The 22,353-nt window shown below is 45.4% G+C and overlaps 1 protein-coding gene and 1 long non-coding RNA gene across 2 annotated transcripts in view; one reads left to right on the top strand and one right to left on the bottom strand.

The window, feature by feature from the left end:
- XPO6 (exportin 6) overlaps positions 1 to 22,353 on the top strand; it is a 145,072-nt gene that overhangs the window by 120,225 nt on the left and 2,494 nt on the right. The window lies entirely within an intron of this gene.
- LOC310830940 lies at positions 9,968 to 14,980 on the bottom strand. Its single transcript, XR_014557706.1, has 2 exons — positions 13,700 to 14,980; positions 9,968 to 11,158 (listed from the first exon to the last, which is right to left on the bottom strand). It is a non-coding gene; the product is annotated as an uncharacterized lncRNA (long non-coding RNA).

Here is a 22,353-nt window from a genome sequence, read left to right as displayed (position 1 = left end):
AACAGCTCCCTAGACCTCTCCTGCCCAAATAAACATTGGGGTCCGGGAAAGCCGGGTGGAGGTGGTCACAGACAGGGATAAAGGCCAATAGCACACTGTAGTGTGTCACTTCTATACAGACCATTCCTGTCTTCATTGGTTTCTGGTTGTTGGAGCATATACGTAGCTCCTTTCGTCTGCAGTGGTACCTCGGGTTAAGTACTTAATTCATTCTGGAGGTCCATTCTTAACCTGAAATTGTTCTTAACCTGAAGCGCTACTTTAGCTAAAGGGCCTCCTGCCGCCGCGCCGCCAGAGCACGATTTCTGTTCTCATCCTGAAGCAAAGTTCTTAACCCGAGGTACTATTTCTGGGTTAGCGGAGTCTGTAACCTGAAGCGTCTGTAACCTGAAGTGTCTGTAACCCGAGGTACCACTGTACTTGTAAAAGTTAGTTGCAAATGCACACCTCTCGGTTTTCTGGAGTGCGGGAGCAAAACTTCACCTTGATACACAAGACGAGCCTGGCTGCTGCATAATGCCAAATGCCCCTCTAATCTAGCAACCTTTTCTCACAGGACCAACTAGACAACCCAGTGGGAAGTTTGAGCTCAACAGCAGTCTCTGAGGTGCCTTGCCCCCAACAGTGGAGGGAGAGCATAGCCATCATGGTAAGTGGCTTGCAAATGAGTCTTAGGAATATAAGAAGAGCCCTGCTGGATCTGGCCATTGGCCCATCTGGTTTAGCATCCTGTTCTCACTGTGGCAAGCCTGGCTGCGACATCAGGCCAATTGAACCACATCCATATTTTAAAGAAAACACAGTTGCACTTCTTTGAATTTTGCAATGCAGCTCTCCAGCCAAGTAATGTGTACAAAGATGATGATGATTGAAAGTAAGATTAAAAAATCATTAGGGGAAACTGCTTTGAAAAATATGAGCATTAGGCACACAAAAATGAGTATATTAGGTGAAATTCACATTAAAATGGTGATAAATTGTCATGATTTTATTTTAAAAAATCAAACTGATGTGAAAATGTGGAAAACTGAACTGAAGAGTGGAAAAATGAGAAACTGAAATAAATATTTCCTATTAGCAGTCCAATTTGTGGCAATGTGTTCCCAATCTGCCTTTTCACACATTGTCTTCACTGGAAGGAAGGGGAAATATAAATTTAATTAATTAATGCTGATGATGCACACGTAAGATGAGAGCATCACGGAGGAGGGGCAGACAAATTTGGAGAAATAAGATATCGCTTCATGGAATTTTCCACCTCAAATGCACGGTGATTTATGAATAACTGAACTTGGTTAACAACATTACCCCTTGCTTCTCCTTTCCAAAAATTGTTTTCATAAGCTGTTTTCTTTCCCTTGATAATAATTTCGTATGATCTTGATCTTGCATTCTGTTGACGGACCAGCTTTGCTTATTGCTTTATGTTGTTCATTCGTCTCTTTACAGAAATTAATAAATATGTACAATTTTAAAAAATGGCAAAGACGATGATGTATGTATGATGATGCAGTGTGTGTTTTTAGGACCTGCCTTATTTTTATGGTTGCAAGTTGTTCGTTGTTGTTCTATTAATGCCGCAACTCAGTCTGGGGCATTAGGGTGAAGGGTGGGAAACAAGCAAACAAACAAATGCACGTCTAAACTATTTTTCAGCTCATGCTCTCAAGGTAGTTTTCACAATCAATCTCATTGAACAAAAACAACATCTCACTTAACACCCTCCCCCACTATAAAATGACGCAACCAAACTATATAAAGCATCTGTAAAACAGAAGAAAAAGTGGGGACAGAGCCTGTTGCTGAGGATGTGTGTGGGTTCCTCCCACGCACACACACACACACACACACACACACACACACACACACATGCACAGAGCACTGATCCAATCCTTGCTGTGGAGGGCTTCATGTCTTTGGTCTGCTGAGGAATGCAGGGCTTACAAACAAATCCGCTGGGAAACTGCTGGCGTGGTGAATGGGAATGGGGCTGTGGAACTGAAAGCTGCACGGCATTAACATTCCTCAGCTGCTGCTGCTGCTGCTGCTCCTCTGCTTTTTTAATTATTTTTATTTGAAAGTTGCCTTCTCTCCCCCCCCCTCAAAACCTCACAACCCTCTCCCTTCCCCCTCTCACCCAATGCCTCCAAAGGAAATTGGCTTGACTTTAAAGCATGTAGGGAGAGGGAGAAGAAGAAGAAAAAACCCGCCCCCTCCACCAGAGCTTTCCATTGTAAAACTCTAGACTGGCTGACTAGCTTTGCTCTTTTATTCAAAACAGATTCCGAAAATGGGGACGAAAGCCTTGGAAAAATAATGTCACTTTCTCTGCCCGGAGGAAAGCACTTTGCAGGCTGGTGGTGATTCTGGCTCACGAGACCACAGACCTTGCTCCTTGCCAAGGATGCTTTGGACCAATGCTGATGTAACTTCCCTCCTATACACACACACACACACACACAGAGGGAGGGGGGAATCATTCATTTTTAGTTTTTATCTCCAGGTAGGATTGGGAGAGAACGCTGTCTGAAATCCTGGACAGCTGCTGCCAGTCATTGTCAACAACACTAAGCTAGATAGACCAACAGGATGCCAAAAGGACTGTAGCTCAGTGGTGGAGCATCTGCTTTGCATGCAGAAGGTCCCAGGTTCAGTTCCCCAGATCTCCCAGTTGGGTTAAAAGAGATCCCAGTCTGAAGTATTTAGAGTGGCTGACCAGTCAGTGTCAAAAATACTGAGCAAGAGAGGCCCATGGACTGACCATATAAATGGCAGCTCCCATGTTCCTATGTCTACCTTATACAGTGGTACCTCGGGTTACATACGCTTCAGGTTACAGACTCCGCTAACCCAGAAATAGTACCTCAGGTTAAGAATTTTGCTTCAGGATGAGAACAGAAATCGTGTTCTGGTGGCGCGGCGGCAGCGGGAGTCCCCATTAGCTAAAGTGGTGCTTCAGGTTAAGAACAGTTTCAGGTTAAGAATGTACCTCCGGAATGAATTAAGTATGTAACCCGAGGTACCACTGTACAGCAAATTTTTCCACAGATCTGCCTCCTGATCCTTTTAACAAATAACTGTGAGCTATTGTTGTTGTCCTAAGCCCTTGCTTCTCCATCTGATTGAGCGGACAGGGCAGGACATAGGAAGCTGCCTTCTATAGAGTCAGACCATTAGTCCACCCAGTTCAGTATTGTCTACCCTGACTGGCAGCAGCTGTCCAGGGCTTCGGACATGTAACATTCCCAGCCCTACCTGGAGATGCTGTGGATTGAACCTAGGACTTTCTGTATTTAGAGTGGAGATTTTACCGCTGAGCTACGGCCTGCCTCCTAAATGAAGGTAAACTGTGTTACATTCTGGCAAAGTGGATTAACAGTAGTGACCTGCCTTCTTGAGGACAACCCGGCCTCCTTACCCTGTCTCTGAATCTGAGAGAAATCCTGCTGTCTGCCTGGGTAAGAGTCCCATCAGACACAGCATTAATTAGCACCAGGGTGAGGTTTCCGCATGAAATGAAAATATAGCAGTCTCAGAGAGGTGACTTTTGTCAGATTTGGAGTCAGCCGAGGAAGAGTTAAACTTCCCTTTGCCACCCACTGCTGCTATTTACATAATGGCGGGCAGGGAGGGGAAGAGAAAATGTGTGGTTAATTGCATTCACACAATTGACACCAAATCTAGTTTGTGAACCTTAATCTGGATCTGAAATAGGATTTGTCTCAAGTTAGGGGAGTGAGGAGGAGCAATTGTGTTGTCCTTAAGTACACAAGACACAGTTAATTCCTTGTGGCTCAACACAACACACTGTATAGATGGTGTTGAAGGTTCATGCAACACAGGAGCGGCAGCCAGTGACGCTCAGCCTAATTTTATGCGCCCATTGGCTTAATTTCAAAAGCCCTCTGAGAGTGATCAGTTCAGACTTGGGCAAGACCATTCAGTTCCTTTCTTCTAGAAGCTCACTGATCAGGGAGGAAGAGAGTGAGAAAAAGTGGGTGCCAGAAAGAGAGACTGCGGGGGGGGCACCCATTTCACCCATTGTTTACATTTTCTCCACCCACAGTCAGCATGTGCTCCCCCAACAGATTACCCGCTGACGTTAATAAGGTTGGGGGGGAACTGCCTCTAGTGCATGGGTGGATAAGTGTTTTCAGCCTGAGGGCCACATTCCCTTCTGGACAGCCTTCTAGGGCCACATGCCAGTGAGGGGCAGGGCCAGAGATAAAAGTGGGTGGAGCAGCTAATGTATCTCACCTTTCTAAAGGAGGCTGGTTTCTAGACATGTTCACAAACACACGCCTCTCTATCTTCCCTCCAGGCAAGCAATAAGCATTACAGTGGACGCTCGGGTCGCGAATGTGATCTGTGCAAGATGCACGTTTGCAACCCACAGTGTTCGGAGCCCTCAGTGGTGTGTCTGCGCATGCACGGTTGCAATTCGGCGCTTCTGTGCATGCGCAAAGCGAGATTTAGCGCTTTTGTGCATGCGCGGCTGCCGAAACCCAGAAATAACCCATTCCGGTACTTCCGGGTTTTGGCGGTCCGTAACCCGAAAAAACGCAATCTGAAGCGTCTGTAAACCGAGGTATGAGTGTATAAGGGTTGAAGGAGGCATTCATGCCAGGCAAAAGCAGGCTCTGAGCAGTTGTAGCCTGGAGAAGAGTCCTTGAGGCCAGACAAAGAGTCGTGGGGTGGGCCTAGGATTCTCCATCTCTTGCTGTAGCATCTTTATGCAATATGTACATCATGGGCAACGATGCCACACCACCTTCAGAAATGATGGGCAAAGCCCAAGAGAGAGATGTGCCTGATTTGGGTTTTCGGTAAGGGGTCAGAGGCGATGAGCTTGCCCTGATGAAGACCCTTTCGTTGCCTATGAATCTGTGAATTGTAAATGAATCTGTGACTCCCACTCTAGCAAAAAGGGAGAGTGCTGGGGGTGGGGTGCATAGCTGTCAAATTCCCCCCTTTTTTAAGGGAAATTCCCTTATTCCGAACAGAATTCCTCGCAAGAAAAGGGAAAAGTTGACAGCTATGGTGGGGGTGGGTAGGGGAGGGGATCTCTGCAGTTGGTGGGAGAGGGAGCCCAAGAAGGGGCTGGTTGCAAGGAAGAAAAGAGACAGTTATGATGTGGCAGAATCTCTACCCCTCCCCCTTTTGAAAAAAAAATTGCCCCTTTCCCCTAATTGACTCATTGTTGTGCCTTCTCTTATGTTTGGCCCAATTGTGGGTGGGCACATTGTCTCCTAAATGAAGGGGAAGAGCAGCTAGCAAAGCCCAGCTTCCACCCCCTTCATGCGTGCTCTCTCTCTCTCTCTCTCTCTCTCTCTCTCTCACACACACACACACACAACTTCCCTCCTTCCCTCCCACCCCCACCCCCTTCTCTCCTCTCCCCAGGGCTCCCCACTGTCTTCCCACACGCTGCAACTTTCCCACAGATATACCCTCATTCCCAAGCCTGTTTTTATTAACAGGGGAAACTGAGCTGAGCATCTGAATGTAACACGGTGCGGACAGCCGCAACAGGTGGTGCCGTTTTCAGATGCAGTGGAGAGAAAGGAACAGGCACACACAGAGGCTGACGCAAGGGAATGAGCCGGGAGGGTGTGTGTGTGTGCAAAGCTTGCAAGAGCAAGATGGAATCATGAAAGAGGATTCCAACGCAGGGTTTTGCACTCACTTTACAAACACGAACCAATCGTACAATATATGAAGAAAAACTCAATTGTCCTCAGAAATCTGCACTTCTCTGAATTTTGCAATGCGGCTCTCCAGACAAGTAATGTGTACAAAAATGAATATGCTAAGTAAGGTATACATTAAAACTCACGTATCTTACTGAAGATAACATACTAAAGTGCATTATATTAGGGAAGATTGCTTGGAGAAACGTGTACACCAGCAGAAGTTTGCACTAAAATGGTGAGATACTGTGAGCACTGGAACAAAATGCAAACGGATGTTGAATTGTGGAGAACGGAGGGCTGGGAAAATGAGAAATGGTCAGAAATTGTTAAGTTCACCCATTCTCTAGCCATTTTTGCTCATGGGAGGAAAAGGTGAATTTGGAATCCTCAGACTTTGTTCTGGGAGGAAATGTTGCAGGACAGACGCTTGGAAGAAGATTAAGAGATGGGACTTTGGGCACTCACTTTACAAACACAAACCAGCCACACAAACAGGACAGGAGATGTATAATGATAATGATCTCAGTTCACATATTGAAAATGACATGTAAAAAATGAACTATATCATGAGCCTTGGAGGAGCCCCATAGTTTGCAGAAGTGCAATAAATCCTAAGTGAGAGGAAAACAGACAAAACAGTCCAATGAAGACTGAGCATGCTGAGCTATCTTGGAATACTGTTGGTGTGGTGGGCAGACTGAAAATAATAGAAGGAGAGGGAATGGAATGGCATATCCTGGAAGAGGGCATGGCCAAATACTTCACACTGCAACATTGTGTTACAGATTCCTCTATGACAGAGGTAAATGGATTTCAGGATTGCAGGGACTAACTTTGTTTTTTTACTAGGCTGCCAATAGCCCACTGACCAGAGCCAGGTGGAAAAGAGTGGTTCAGAGGGAGGAAGGATCGAGCTCAAAAATGGTGACTCAGGCCTGGGGCCAGTCATCACCTCCACCCTGTGAGCTAGACATTGAGTCATATACAAGAACAGTCTTCTCCAACATAGTGCCCTCCAGATGTTTTGAACTACAGCTCCCATCAGCCCCCAGTCATGCATACATGATAGGAGTTGTATTCCAAAACATTGGGACTGCACCAGTTTATCAATAGGTGTACAAGTACATCTGAGTTGTTGTTGTTGTTGTTGTTGTTGTTGTTGTTGTTATTTAATCGCTTCCCATGAGGTTTCCTGAAGCAATGTGCAATGAAATATTACATATAAAACAGCTACCTATGTAAAATATTTTTTTAAGAAACCTATATATATATAAACAAGCTTAAATAATAAACAAACAAACAAACAAACAAACAAACAAATAAATATAAAAACAGTTTGAATCCAACAACAGCACATGTATAAAATCCATTAAAATCCATGACAGATACCAACTGGGATAAAGATTTGGGAAGGCTTGTTGTAAGAAGAATCTCTTTAGCAGGTACCAAAAAGACAATAGGGAAGGCACCCTGTCTGATACACAGTGGGAGGGAGTTCCAAAGGGTAGGTACTGCCACGTGAAAGGCCCGATTCCAACATTGTGCAGAATGCACTTGATTGGATGGTATCTGTGGGATGCTCTCTCCTGGACATTGTGGGGGGAGGGGGGAGAATCTCAGTGGTAAATAGATGGGTGGAAAGGGTTAAGCACCCTTCCTCTCATGTTTCTACTTCAAGTAATCCCTTCTGAAAAAAGGTGGTTAGGAGAACCAGAGCCCTTCCATACCCTTTCTCTTTTGGGTGGATTCAATCACATAATGGCAAATCCAGGTTGCACAATGAAAGTTGGGAGGTCTTGTGCTTTCTGCCCCCCCCCCCCCCGCCGCAAGATCTGAGTTTTGGCAAAAGGGAAAGCAATGGGAAAATGCACTGGAGAGTGTGGGATAACACTTAGAATAAGAGAATTGTAGAGTTGGAAGGGAACCCTAGGGTCATCTAGTCCATCCCTGGATCAGCTGCCAAACGATGCCATTCCAGGGCCTCTGTATGCTCCTATACCCACTTGCTTTGACACAACACTGTTTAACCTCCCCACAAACAAATAAGAGAGAATGCCCAAGAAACAGATTTACTCGTCAGGTTTAAACCACATGCTTGCATAGCGCTTGTAGTTATGTGTGGACCCTGTGTGGTACAAAATTTTCAGCTGGAAAAGTGGTGTAGTTAGAAAGTAGGGGGCAGGGGAAAGCTTTCTCTTTCTTTTTTGCTTGAAAGTCCCTTAGTTCTCCTGCACCGCCCCCCAGCTCATTGCTTTTCCTTTCTATGCTCACCCGCATTTTTGTGTCGGTAAAAGACAACTACGAGCCAAGAAAGAGAGGCTGCCAAAACAGAATGTGTGTTTCTTTTCTTTTCCATTGCTTACGCATGGGAACCAAATATTTGGTTCCTTCTTGGAATCAGACTCTCTCTCTCTCTCTTGTACACACACTCACACATTAAAACTCACTCTGAAATCTAGACAATTGCACAACTGGGATTGCAAGCATCTGTAACACTGATCTCAAGGGGGAGGAGATGTAGTATGGAACATAATGGTGTGTGTGTTTTTTAAAAAAACAACAACAACCCTGATAAAGAAACATATGGATTTTCTCATCCCAGTCAATTTGTGTATTTGAGTTGTATATGAGGCTGCTTATTTATAAATACTATCATTCTACTGATTTGATGAAATGTTAACACACTAGGGAATGGTGCCCTGATAAAGCAGAGAGGAGGCAGGGGTTGTGCTAGCTGGACCATAGGGAACTGTGGTTGCAATTCCAGTTTTTCTGCTGGCTCCTAATTTGGCCTTGATCAACAATATCTACAGGGCTATCCTGTGTTTGTTTAATTAGAAGTAAGTCCCACTGTTTTCAATAAGTGTGCATAACAGAGGAGGGGGATCACTGCTGCAATCCGGGGCCACATTCCCTGCAGGGTAATGTACCGGGGCCACATTCTGGCAGTGGGTGGGGCCAGAGTGGGTTGTGGGAGGAGCCACAGATAAAAATGTTCTTGAATCTGGAATATAGAGTACCCTGCTTCATTTTTCAATATGGCTAGCTCAGAATTCCCATTCCTAAGCAGGTCTGCTCAGAGCCCCACAGGGTTTGGTGGGGTTGCTCTCAAACGAGAATTAAAGAGAGTTGGGTTTTTAAGTACAGTTTACAAGCACCACTACTGTTCTAAAAAGAAAGAGAACGCGGTTCTTTTCTAACTTTAATGTGCTATATACACCACAACCCCACCACCAATTTCTTCTTGGACTATTGGAGGGTAAAACCTTGCTCCCCCCCCCCCAAGACATGCAACCGTGAAAAAAGGTTTGAAAATCCAAAGAAAACCCCACATAAATTTATTTTCATCATACAACACATGACCCCTCACAGTTGCCCTGAGACTACCTTAAAGCAAGGTGTGGGGAGGCATGTTTAAAAAGCCAGGAGAGGAAGAAAAGAACAGGAAACAAGGAACTTTGGAGGGCTGGACAAATGAGGCAGCTTCTGGGGGTGCTGAAGTCTGCATAAAACAAGACTGGGGCTCATGTGTGGTCCCCAGGCTCAGGATTATCCATCTGTGATGCATAAGAATGCAGCCTGACGGTGCAATCCACATAACTCTTAACACCGTGCATTTCTGCTTAATTTGTTGGCTTGTCAGTTTAGAGGAAAGGTGAGTAAGAGTTGACATGATGGGCATCTATCTGGTTAGCCACTATTAAGAACAGAATGCTGAACAATTGGCCTTTGATCTGATGCAGCAGATTTCTTAATATCCATCCATCCATAAGAAGAGCCTGCTGGATCAGGCAGAAGGTCCATTGTCCCAATGACCATCCAAACACCTGCGAGAACCCAAGCAGAACCTGAGAGCAACAGCGCTCTCCCCTCCTCTGGTTCCAAACAATGTGTATTCAGAAGCATTGCTGCCTCTGACAGTGGAGGGGAAACACAGCTATTGTGGCTAGTGGCTACTGATACCTCTACCCTCCATGAATTTGTTTAACCTTCTTTTAAAGCCACTGCCTTGTGGGAGTGAGTTCCACAGATGCCTTGCAAAACAGTACTTTCTTTTTCAGCATTCAGCTTCAAGGGATGCCCCAGTTCTTGTTCTCTTCAGAGAGAGGGGAATAACTTTCCTCTGCCCAGTCTACTTTTTCCCACACCACCAGTAATTTTGTAAACCTATCTATCATGAGCCCTCTTACTCACCTTTTCTCTAAACTAAAAATCCAGAAAGTTGTAACATTTCATCAGATAGAGAGAAATACATACATACATACACTTTCAGATAGATTTATAGATTTACTTTTTTAAAAAAGGCTGAGAACCATTGGGAACCCGTGACAAAGGGTTACACTAATGTAAACAATCTGGAAGTTGGGCATATCCAAATCAGTCAGCCATGGCGGCTTCTCCAATTTTATGGTTCTCGCTGGCAGGTGCAGCCAATTAGCCTAATAGCAAGCAGAAAATCAGAGAGAGAGAGAGAGAAAAGGCTGGGGGAATATACAGAGGAAAAATAAAGAGGCAAAGGGAAAGAGAGGAAAACTGCAAGATGAAGGCATGGAAAGACAGGAAGACGTTTTACAGGCAGAGGGGTTGCATCCGACTCTCCTTGCTCCCACCGTACATGTGTGTTCACTACAACTTCTGAAAGCGTGCACAGACTGCATGGTATACACATGATGGGAGGCCCTGCTTTTTCCAGGTTTTCCAAATGCGCAGCCTAAGCAATCTGTATTGCACACATGGAGGTTCCTTCAGAAGCTATATGCTGAATGGGTTTAGCGGGCAAGCCTAAGGCAGCAGCCACGATCCAGCTCCATCCTCTATGGCATCATCCTAATGTGTGAATGATCCTAGAGGGCTGGCAACTGATCAGGAAAAAGAAAACCCTATCCTGGTTAGGGATGGGCAAATGCATCAGTTTTGGTCTCTCTCTGTTTCTCATTTCCCCCATCTTAGATTCATTTCTCCACACTTCCACATCAGTTTGCAATTTTTAAAAAAACTTCATGAAAATTCATCAGCATTTTGGTGCAAATTTCTCTTAATAAACATATTTTTAACTGACTAATCTAAATATTTTTGTAAGCAATTTCCTCTAACATAAACACATTTTTATATGCTATTTTCACAAATACGTGCACTTTTATGCATACCCAAGTATATTCATTTTTGTACACATTACTTGGCGGGAGTACAGCATTGCAAAATTCAGACAAATGCAAATTTCAAACGATGGTTGCATTTCAGTTGCTGCATTGCTGTGGGAAGCGCAGTTTTAGTAGGTTTGCCTTTCAATGCAGGTTGAACGAAGTTTCTTCCCCATCCCACCTTTCGGCCTGTCATGCAAGTTTATGAAAGACACAGGAGCCCTGCCAGAATGGAAGGTGGCAATGCGAGCTTGATTCAAATCCTCAGTAAGGAAATAGACAGGAAGAACAACCCAAAATTCACAAGAGACGCTATGCAAGTCACTGAAATGGAAGAAACAAATAACTTTGGAAGCTTGCAGCAGGGGCAGGAAGAGGTTCTTTATTTCCTTGGGTGGGGGGGACATGGGAAATTTGCTTCTATTCTTATATTTGCTGCAGGCAGAGCTTATAAAGTTAAATTTCTTGTATCTGTATTTACTTCTGGTAAGCAGATATACAGCAGTACCAGTGAGGTGTTCCAGAGAAACAGAACACTCAGAAGAAAATATCAACATTAGACTACTAGCAGAAAAAACAAGGATGGGTGTATTAAAGAATTTTCCCTGCTTTCTATGCTCTGAATACCCATTGGATGTGAGAAAGGGGCATGTGTGTCTTGGGAATGTGCCTACATCCTCTCACAGTGGCTACCTAGCTGAAAACAGCAGGAGAAATGTATCAGTGGGGACTTAGTGTTGACAGAAAACTTCACCTGTTTTATTTCTGCCTCTTGCGCTGCTGTTTAAAGGTATAAGCAGCCCACTGGGGGTGGATACATGTGTGCAGTGGCAAACGAAGAATGTAGTTTAGGCTCCAAGCCTGAAGCACTTATTATTTAACTAAGCAGGTGCGCCTGGGAGTAGCAGGCATCCCCCAGAGATGGTCTGTGCTAATGAGAGTGGGTTTTTTTTTATAGAAAGCCTTCAATAAAAGCTGATTCTCTCTAACCTCCCTCCCCACCCCCCACCCCAAATCTCAGGACTTTTTCTCAGAGGCTGTAAAGCAGCAGTGAATGTAAAGAATTTGTCGCTATGCACTGCTAAGTTCTGCCTTCCCCAGCTGTCAGAGGCTCAGCCAGCCACTGGAAAAGCTGTGGGGGCCCAAACAGATGCACAGAGTTGGGGGGTGGCAGGAGGAAATGCGGACATGGAGGGATGGCAGACTGCGCCAAGAGAAGCTGGCTCCAGCAAAATAGCTGTATTGCAGCCCAATTCTGCACATTTACTCTGAAGTCTGACTCCTCCGGTTTCAATGCACCAGTACACTCATGCTGATTTCCTTCTGGAGCTTTTGCTATAGTGTTGACTCTTTTATTTTATTTTTGGGATTTGTACCCTATCCTTTACAAGAGCCTCTCCCAACCTAGTGCCCTCCAGATGTTTTATACAACACCCACCAGCTGCAGCCAGCATGGTTGCTAGTTGGGGTAGTGGGAGTTATCCATCAAAGCTTTGCTGATGCCACAGATGTGCTCACCGCTGACATGAAATCTGTTTTCCGGATTTCAGAGGGTGATGCATTTTAACAGCTAATATTTAAAATAATCTTTGGTGGGGCCTACTCACATGAAACTTCACTGATGCAACAGTGCTGCACAAATCCTAGGCATAGCAGTTTATAAATGCTTTAACATAAAATAAAATATTAAATTGGAAATAAGTGAGAGTGAGATAGCTCAGTTGGTAGAGCATGAGACTCTCGGTCTCAGGGTCATGGGTTTGAGCCCCATGTTGGGCAAAAAGATCGGTTGGACTACATGATCCTTGTGGTCTCTTCCAGCTCTGTAAATCTCTGAAGTCCAACTGAGGCAACAGGACTTGTGCTCCCAATGAAGTGTGCACAGGACTGCAACCTGAGGCTTCCTCACTACTGCAGTAGAAACCTTTTGTTGTTATTATATTGTCCAAGATGACAGGAAAGATACCCACCCTCTATTATCCAGTGAACACATAGCTTATAATTGTCAATCTGATTTGCATACCTATTTGGATATATGGACTGCCTATATTAGTTCATTTGTTTAAATTAAAATTGATGGAATACTCCTATTGTTAATGTCAGCAGGCAATGTTTATAACTTTATTCATTCCTTCTTCTGTTATATTTGCAGTCTTTTTTTAAAAAAATAAACCTATACTATTCTGTAATTTAATTTAATATAATATAATAATATAAAACAAATATTTATATTTTGTTAGTGAACAATTTTACGAATAGAATATATTGTATTCCTGAAATTGCTCACTGCCACAATAAGAACCTTTTGTACAATTAGATTATATATTTGGTTGAATTAAATCAGGGTTCCCCCCAAGTTTTCAGTATTGACCCCCCTGGGGTCATTGGGACTGTGCAGGGAGTAAATAAAGACCTTGGGGTGAAAAAAGTCCTAGGGAGGGAAAAGATGTTAATGAGTTATAATGTGAAAAAATTGAATTGGGAACTCTGAGCCCCAGAAACAAGGGTCATGTGCGGAGTGCGCATCTCTTGCCACCAGGGAACCTCTGTGTTTAATAAGATGATTCCACAATGCAACAGTATTCCTTTTTAACATTTTATGATTCCTGGTCACAGTGCTCAATATTGATTACATGCCAGTATTTCTTGATTTTAATTCATTTATGTTCCTAAGACTCTTGGTCGGGATCAACAACAACTTTATAATCTCAAGGGGGCCAATGATCTCAAGCATTTTGGGGGACGGGGACCTGATTTAAAAGGCATTGCGTAAAGGCTTACTTTGTTTACTCAACCACCTTAAAAACAAACATACCCCGCTGTACCCCCACTCTTCCTCCAGCCCATGTCGGAGGGTATATTAACCTATGCCCTCGAAACACCTGCCGTCCTGTCCTTTATTGTACGGGAGGCCTAGTCTTAATTTTCTTGTTGAGCGCTTGGCTGGGAAGGATTACTTCACAACCAAAGTTCGCGGAGTTCAAGGGCCGGGGCCCTCAGGGACGCCTGAGAGCGATCTTTTGCCATTCGCTCTGCCTGCCAGCTCGACGCGGCAGCCCTCAGGAATTCCCCCAGCTGCTGTTTTATTTCAGATAAGCCCCTCATGGCACTGCTGTCCGTCCCCCCTCCATCCGCCTCTTCTGCAGACCTTGTACATCTACAATAGAGGGGGAAGAGAAGGAATCATCAGCACCGCCAAAGGCTTATTCTTCATCCCATAGGCCTCGAGCCCTTTTCACTGGTGGAGCGGCATTAAAGACTCCAGTTCTCTTCGCTTTTGTCATTCCCTCCTTTGTAATGGAGTGATTCACAAATTCAGGCTTTTATCTCCCTGGAAAAGGGGGGAAGCAGTGGGGGAAGGAGGAAGAAAAAAATGGTGGTGGGGGGTTGCAAGAGGAAAGTGAAAGGCTACAATGAAGAGGGGAAAATGGCGGGAAATGTCTCCTCAGAGGTCCCATTGTGCGCCTTTGCCGTGTTACAAGGGTAAACACACTAATCATGTGTGAGAAGGAGGCCTTGGGCCCCGGTGGGGAATTCACTGAAAAGCTGCACATTCTTCACCGTTGTGGTTTTTCTTTTTTCTTTTCCTCCCCCCAGAGCTTTGGGAAAAATCACGCACCAGAAGAGAGTTTTTCTTCTTTGCCTTCCCTTCTCCTGATTTGCCCGAGAGCTCTTGAGTGCAGAAAAGAGCTTGGCCTATTGAGCTAGCCAGGCATTTTCATTACATGCATGGTTGTGAGTGACTGCGTTGGGGAAACACCCCACAGGATTTCTTCACAGCTTTCTGGGATTCGAGAAAGGATCCCTGCAGCCCCTCACAACGGCCACCTCTCCTGTGGCGTGTTCTTATGTGAAGGCTGCCATGTGGGAGCTGCTAGAAATGGTTTGGCATAGCCAAGAACGCCACACTGCAGGGCAGAATGATAGCACATTTCCCATTATTATACATCCATAGGTAATAGAGCTCCTGTTTAAAGCAGGGACGGTCCTGAGTTTATAACTTCTGTCCTTGCTTCACACACATGCTGATTTGGTTTCTCTGTCTCCAGTGAGCAATTTTTAAAATGTTGGCTACTAGGCACAGGTATAGGTTAAGCTGGAAGAAGAGCAAGCTGAATCTGTGTGTGTGTGTGTGTGTGTGTGTGACAGAGAGAATGGTGTGCATATGAGAAAGTGAATGGATGTGTGTGTGAATGTGGTATGTATGTACATAGGCACATAAGGACACATAGGTACATAGGCACATAGGCACCATGCCTTATTATGGTCCATCTATGTCAACACTGGTATGCGGGTGGGGTGGCACTGTCGGTTAAACCACAGAGCCTAGGACTTGCCGATCAGAAGGTCGGTAGTTCGAATCCCCGCGACGGGGTGAGCTCCCATTGCTTGGTGCCTGCTCCTGCCAACCTAGCAGTTCGAAAGCACATCAAAGTACAAGCAGATAAATAGGTACCGCTCCAGTGGGAAGGTAAACGGCGCTTCCGTGTGCTGCTTTGGTTCACCAGAAGCTGCTTAGTCATGCTGGCCACATGACCTGGAAGCTGTACGCTGGCTCCCTTGGCCAATAAAGCAAGATGAGCGCTGCAACCCCAGAGTCGGTCACGACTGGACCTAATGGTCAGGGGTCCCTTTACCTTTACCTTTATGTCAACACTAAGGTAGCAGCTCTCCAGGCTTTCAGACAGATGTCTGCCGCAGTCCTAGCTGGAGATGCCATGGACTGAACCTGGGACCATCTTCATGCAAAGGATATGCCCTTCTACTGAGCTGTGGCCCTTTTTGTGATAATGTGCTTTGGCCTTATCCACTTTAGCCCCACCTACCATCACTTGACCACTTTTCCCCAGGAAAAACGCTGTCTTCATGGAGGGGAAAGTGTTCTACAGCCTAGTTCAGAAGTTCCCATCTTTCAGGTTTCAGCCCATTCCTTGGCACCTGCAAGTTATATCTCTTGGTGAGACACAGGTGCATCTTGGGTCTACTGTGCATGCATAGGGATGTGCATACGTGAACACTAAGGTGCCAAGGATTGCATCACCTGCCATTTCACATTCTGCCATCCTCAAGTTTCATTCTGAAAGTTCAAAAGGACAAAATGATGCCTGTTACAAGCTCTCCTCCCTGAGCTGGATCCCTCCTTCCACAAGACTCTTGGTCATTCCACTCTTGGTCCTCCTTGAGTAACTGATCTTAAAGAGATTGCATAATATGCCATGTTCTTGGGCATGAACCCCACTGCTCCAGCATCTCATGTAGTCAGAGGAGTGACTCCAAAGTGGTAACAGGGTTGTACATTATGTGCATATGTCCTAAAGCAGTGCTCTTCAATCTTGGTAACCCAGAAATTGTTGAACTAACCTTGATGGCTATGTTCTGCCTCTGTTGTTGGGAGCAGTATCCCTCTGAATACCGTTTGTCAAGGACCACAAGTGGGGAGATGGCTGTTGCACTCAGGTCCTGCTTCCATATTTTTGTCCATTGTGAGAACAGGATGCTGGACTAGATGGGCCATTGGCCTGATCCAGCAAGGTTTTTCTTAAGTTCTTGTGGACAGTGACTCTCATCATGCCCAGTCAACGTAGCCAATGGTCAAGGATGATGACAATTGTAGTTCAACAACATACTGTATGTGGACCAAAGGTTGAAGTATACTGCTCTAGAACCACTGCTGTGGGAAGTCCACAACACACAACACACATGTCCAACAGCAGCTTGGAAGTGCTTCACACCATCACAGTCACATTTAAGACAGAATGGAAGTGACAATGAAGAGAGAGACACATGACTTTTTGATTCAGCCACTGATAAGTCAAAGGCTGGTTGTGCCATGTCAAGAAAACAAACTTTGTTTGTGCAAACGGATCATTCATCGCTCATGTTGCTTCTCTTGCTCACTCTCTGTTCTCTCCCATTGTGACAGGAGCTGACACACTGTTTTTCATCCTGCTGAGGAAATATTAATTTGGACGTGTCCCTTGAGGGGCATGTTTTCTTTTTGATACAGGTTTACTGAATTCTGTGCCGAGGTACCAAGGTTCATGAGGTTCTGTATAGCAAATAATTAAGCCAGTATGTTTGAGTTACAGCAGGAGCCCAGCAGAAGTCCTTGATAGAAATACACCTAAGCTGCACTACAGCCATGTTGCTTGTACCGTCTGTTAGTGTGGAAATACTCATATTACTGGAAAAACACTCCTGTTAACATTAATGTGAGGCAGGGGGAAATTGGCAGGCGAGTGAGAATGGGTTGTAGCCTACTAACATTTATTCAGAGTATACCTACTGGAATTCAGAGATCCATGCTACTCATGTTCATTCATTTCAATAGGTCTACTCAGAATAGGAATAACATTGGATACAAACCAGTGTCCTGAACTGGGCTCCACCTGGCCTCACCTGGGGCCTGCATTCAGCTAGCAGGCTGGATCTTTATCCACACACACAACTGTGGACCAATTTCACATAGGCAAAAGCACAGGACTTTGCAAGCCCTGATGATCAGCTGATGAGCAAGGCCTGCAAATGTCATATGTAATGATAGGTGTAGGGCAGTTAGGCATGAATTACCCAAAACAGTCAGGGGAGGGGGTCGAATGAGGTCCATGGGCTGCAGGTTCCCCATTGTTTCAAGCAGAAGGCTGTCCTTTGTAAAGTAAACCGCATGACCAGGCTAAAATGGAATAGTTCTCTGGATTACCACTGATGGGGCTGTACATAATTCTCTGCATCATCACTGGGCAGAACTCCAGGAAATGACCGTGTTGTGGTGTAATCGTTCATATGAAGAGCAGTTGATGTTTCTGTGTGTTTGGTTTGAGCTGCCTTGCTTTTTGATTTGGAGTCTACAGCCTACCTTGAGCTCTCTTTCATTTGTTCTCATTTCCTCCGGTTTGGTTTGGCCATCCTTTGCTTTCTTTTTCTTTTCTTTTTCAAATAAGTCTTTCTATAGCACTGAAATTGGCTGCAGCCCAAACACCGCTCTGGAATGAGAGAGATGTGGGGAAGTGGGAGGGGAGCTTGAATCTGACACAGGGCAGAGGGCAGCAAAAACAACAAAGAAAAAAAATTGACATGGGGGAAAGAGAAGAATAAATGTTTCGCTTTGGCAGAAAAGGCTATCTGATTTGGCCAAAAAAGCCCTCGTTAAATCAAAACAAGATATTTTTCTCCTGGGCAGAAACCCCACCGGATGTGCACAGTATTAAATGCAATAATTTAAATGAGAGGAATGCATTGGGGAGGAGAGCCAAAATCTATGTTGTTTCATGAGCTGTTTTCTCTTTCCGCCTTTTTCCTTCCTCTTTGTTTTCTGCCATTCTCTCCCCTATGCACCCAGGGCAATTTGTCTGTGTGTTTCTAATGTGAAATGAGACTTTTCTTGCTTAAACTGCAAACACTTTTCCATGGTACAGTCGTAACTTGGAAGTCAAACGGAATCTGTTCCGGAAGTCCATTCGACTTTCAACATGTTCGGAAACCAGAGCACGGCTTCCGATTGGCTGTAGGAGCGTCCTGCAGCCGATCGGGAGCCGCGCCGGACATTCGGCTTCCGAAAATTGTTTGAAAACCAGAACACTCACTTCCGGGTTTCAATCATTTGGGAGCCGATTTGTTCGGGAGCTAAGGCATTTGGGATCCAAGATATGACTGTATAACTATTGACAGTGGCAGGAGAGTGTGGCAAGGTGAGACCTAAAGAGACTCTGGCCTGTAGTCTCTATGGTGCAAGACGACAACTATAGGAATATGGTTAGCGGCCATACACCAAATCAGACCATTGGTCCATCTAGCTCAGTATTGTCCACACTGACTGGCAGCAGCTCTCTAGGGTTTCAGGCAGGGGACATTCCCAGCCCTATCTGGAGATGCTGAGTATTGAACCTGAGACCTTTAGCACGCTCAATCACTGAGCTATGGCTCTTCCCCCTCTAGCTCACCTTGCTGTGTGAACTGAAGTCTCACATAACCAAAACAGTATATGTGTCGATTTCCCCAAAGAATCCTGGTAACTCTTTTGTTAAGGGTCTTGAGAATTGAAGCTCTGTGGAGGAAACGAGAGTTCCCAGGATTCTTTGGCAGAAGTCGTGATCTAAGTTTTGCACATTTAATGTGGATTAAAATGTTGTCACCCGAGAGCAACAAATCCACTTTAAACAAACAAACAACCCTCCCCCCACACACACTGACTAGACTTTTGTGCTTTGGAAAGTGATGGGGGAAATTGCATTAAAAACTATGGAACAAACAAATAGCTAATGGGAAGCCATATATTTGGGCTCATCCACACTTACCTTTGCTCTGTGTTTCCATGTCTGCATTTTACCACTGAATCAGAGAAAACGTCAATTTGATTTTCCACGGATTCATATTTGCTCTGATTCAGTGGTAAAAACATGCTTTTTCCTTAGGAAAGCTCTAGGCATGGGCGTAGCCAACATTTTTTTTGGGGGAGGGGCAGGACTTTTGTTAGTGGGGGCAGAATCAACATGATTGATCAGTTAGTTGAGTATTTCTATTGTTTTACTTGAGGTGGGGGCTATGCCCATGGCTCCAGGGGGAAAAAATAAAAAAAACACCCCCCCCTGCTCAGACCTGGATCTGTGCCTAGAAAACACAGAGCAAGTGTTAAGTGTGGGTGAGCCCTATGTGTACTGTATATTAGGATAAATCATCATTAAAATGCTGGTGAATTTTTGTGAGGCCTTAAAAAAAAAATCCAATCTTGATGTGAAAATGTGGAGACCTGAAGACTGGGAGGGAAAGAAGAAACTGAGAGGAACTGAAATTGACAGGTTCACCCACCCCAACTCTATCCATGAGAGTGAGGGACTGACTGGTGCTTTCGGGGGGACCCGGACCATGGTGTGTGAAAAATAAAAATGAAAAATCTTCCAATGCCCCAGTAGAGAAAGGATCGGTGGGCTGAGGAAATGACTCATCAGGAAGGAAGCAGGAAGACCCCTTTGGGGAACGGCCCACGAGCTGCTAGCTTTTTGTGTTTTGGGATATACGGACTGTCTGGCTGTGTTGAAAGGAGCCCAGTGGGCAGGGAACAGTGCCGCTGTCCACCTCCTGGCCTTTCCCCAACTCTCTCTAGTCATGCTCAGAGAAGCTGCAGGCTAATGCAAAGGGAGAGGGGGAGCCACAAATAAAGGCAGGGGGAATTCATTATTAGAGATGAAGGGCGGAGGGAACAACAAGGAGAAAGGACGCATGGGAATTTGGGAGCATGTAAGCATCGAAGCTAGGTCTCTTATGTTTGGCTGGGAAAATCATGTTTAACAAGCCCGCACAATGAGGCCTTGTGGGCTTGAGGCGTATGACAGAAATAAGGCCTGACAGCATCTAGGGTGGGAGCCTCTCGGGCCTCCTTCTCTCGCCTGCCCCTCCTCCAACAAAGCTTTTTCAGCCGTGCAGCCCGCTGCCGCCCACCACTGACAGCCCCAGCACCTCCCTGTTCCCACACACTTCTTCTCCAGCTCCACGGCTGCTCAGGCAGCCGGCTCCAAATGAGTGAAGATGCAGAGCAAGAATTACCCAAGTAGCACATTTTAGGGCGACGCCTCTTGACTGCTGCAAAGGCTTCATAAGGACATATGAAGAGCCTGCTGGATCAGGGCCATTGGCAGCATCCTGGTCTCACAGTAGCTGAAACCTGTGGGAAACCAGCACATGAGCACTCTCCCTTCCTGTGGTTTCCAGCAACTGAAGCATTACTGCCTCCAACTGTGGAGGCAGAGCATACCCAGTGTGGCTGGTAGCCATTGATAGCTCTCTCCTCCATGATTTTTCTATCCTTTGAAAAGCCCTCTGGGTTGGTGGCCATGACTGTCTACTGTGGGAACGAGTTCCATGTGGCCCATAGTGTCCCCAGATTTGTTCTGGGTGGTTGGGGGAACCCCAAGAACAAATTTAGGAGACCTGAAGGGGGACGGGAAGGGGACAAAGTTCCATTGTGGATAGTGGAAGTCATTGTTGGCTCACAGCGCCGCTCGGTGCTATACAGCATACAGTCCAGGGCATGTATTAGGAGAAAGGGTGCATAAAAATAAATATATTCATGACAATATTAATACAAAAGTGTGTACAGTGGTACCTCAGGTTACATACGCTTCAGGTTACATACACTTCAGGTTACATACACTTCAGGTTACAGACTCCGCTAACCCAGAAATAGTACCTCGGGTTAAGAACTTTGCTTCAGGATGAGAACAGAAATCGTGCAGCGGCAGCAGGAGGCCCCATTAGCTAAAGTGGCGCTTCAGGTTAAGAACAGTTTCAGGTTAAGAACAGACCTCCAGAACAAATTAAGTTCTTAACCTGAGGTACCACTGTATTAGGGAAAAGATTGTGCCAAAATGTGTACACGAGTCAAAGCTGCATACAAATGTGTTTACTTGGAGAAACATGCACTAAAATGCTGATGGATTCTTATGAGGAGTTAGTTAAAAGAAAAAGAAAAATGCAAATTGCTGCAGAATTTAAGACTGGAAAGATGAGAAATTGAGAGAACCAAAAGTGCCTGATCCATTCATCCATTCCTAGTTGTGGGTATCTTTCCAACAGAGGTCCACAGAATCAGTTAGTGCCAGGGAAGACCCAACTTCAGATCCCCTCCCCGCTGTGAAACTCATGGTGTGACCTTGGGCTGGTCACACTGTCTCAGTCCAACCTACCTTGCAGGATTGTAGTGAATATAAAACCATATACCACCTTAGCATCACTGGAGGAAGAACAAGATATATATGCAATTTGTTGTGGTTGGTTATTAATGAAATTAGTTGCTGTCACTATTGTTATTTCTGTTTTGAGTCTTGAGCTGACCCCCTCAGAAGGCACTGCCAAGGCCTTCTTTGGCTCTGAAGTGGGTGCAACCGTTGCCCGCCTCTGCATGCTATTCTGTCACTTCAAACCATGCATGGGGAACCTATTCTGTCCAAGGACCTCTTTCCCTTCCTGGGGCCACATGCAAGTGGTAGGCGGGGCCAGAAACAAAAGTGGGTGGGGCAACACATGCTAATTTTACCTTTGCACACTTGACGAGTTTCTACACACACCGGCATGTCCCGCTTTCCATCTTCCATCCAGACCAGCAAGAGCTCAAGGCCACATTTCAGCCAGGAAAATAGACTGAGGGTGTGAAACAGGGCCAGAGAAAGGCAGGATAGAAGTCTAGAGCAGGTTTCCTCAACCTTGGCCCTCCAGATGTTTTTGGCCTACAACTCCCATGATCCCTAGCTAGCAGGACCAGTGGTCAGGGATGATGGGAATTGTAGTCTCAAAACATCTGGAGGGCCGAGGTTTGAGGAAGCCTGGTCTAGAGGCCCACATTTGGCCCCCCAGGCCTGAGGTTCCCGACCCCTGCTTCTACAACAAGCGCATTGGGCAATGGAGGAAAACACTTGAAGCAACAGAGCTCTGTGTCCCAATACTTCCATTCTCATCGCTCACTGAGTTGCACTTCTGGGAAACTCGTCAAAGGTGGCAACTGGTCAGTTATTATACGTGTGTGTACT

This window comes from Podarcis gaigeae (genome assembly GCF_964106915.1).
Source record: "Podarcis gaigeae genome assembly, chromosome: 14".
NCBI classification, from domain to species: domain Eukaryota; kingdom Metazoa; phylum Chordata; class Lepidosauria; order Squamata; family Lacertidae; genus Podarcis; species Podarcis gaigeae.
This window is presented reverse-complemented; position numbering and strand designations above follow the sequence as displayed.